Consider the following 987-nt stretch of genomic DNA (forward strand, 5'->3'; position numbering starts at 1 on the left):
GAAGCGAGTATGAAACCCAATATCTCCCTCACGAATTAAGTCTCGCCATCATCTAAAAGTTCTCAATAGTATACACCCCAACCTCATTCCTATTAATAGAAATCTGGGAGTTCGATGCAGTCACAAAATTAACCCTACCGCTATTCCGTTTGCCGAGATAGCCACAAAAAAGGGCCACGGACTTGGACCTGGTACATAGTAACGAGAATAAGGATTACGATTCATTGTTTAGGGTATAAACATAAACATAAAGTTCAGCGGTATCCAATGAGCCGCCAGAACAAAAACATCACAAACTCTTCTCAAGTTTAAGGACTCCCTGTGTGACACCCCCTTCCCGTGACAACAACTTCCATATAGGTATAGTCTAAAACATGCCCTAATAAAGCTTATCAGACCCAGGATAAGCAGGAACACTCCACTTATTCACCCTCCCACGCCGAAAACGAGGATTTCCCCAAATAAGTTTAGACTAGGAGGGGCTGCTATGTTGCTTGATCTTAACAGGAAACACATTAAGACTAGACTTGGGCAGACTAACAAGCCCCCTTTATTTATTACTAGCAGACGCGAGTGCCTCATCTTATAGATAGCATTCACATACCTGAACAAACCTGATGAACACAACCCATGCCCGATCATAATAATAATGGCCCCCACTACCCCTAATACCGTGTTGCTAAGCACTCCTAATAGCACAAGCCTCATATGCGCTACAGAGGAATATGCTACCAAACATTTTAGGTCCACTTGCCGTACACACGCTAATCCTGCGTAGACACCTCCTGCCAAGTTCACCACTAGTAGCAGCACAAAAAAAAACGCTTCTAAGCCTTATTTGTATAACTATTATAAATCGAAGCAGCCCGTACCCTCCTAATTTTAGTACCACCCCGGCCAATAGCATCGAACCGGCTACTGGGGCCTCTACGTGAGCCTTAGGTAGTCACAGGTGAAATGGATATATTGGTAGCTTGATAAGAAACC

General features: G+C 43.8%; 1 pseudogene; it reads right to left on the bottom strand.

The window, feature by feature from the left end:
* Window positions 1-228: 228 nt before the first annotated feature.
* Window positions 229-979, bottom strand: LOC134702859 (NADH-ubiquinone oxidoreductase chain 4-like; annotated as a pseudogene).
* Between the last annotated feature and the right edge of the window lie 8 nt (window positions 980-987).

The sequence above is a fragment of the Mytilus trossulus genome, unplaced genomic scaffold (assembly GCF_036588685.1).
Source record: "Mytilus trossulus isolate FHL-02 unplaced genomic scaffold, PNRI_Mtr1.1.1.hap1 h1tg000719l__unscaffolded, whole genome shotgun sequence".
Lineage (NCBI taxonomy): Eukaryota > Metazoa > Mollusca > Bivalvia > Mytilida > Mytilidae > Mytilus > Mytilus trossulus.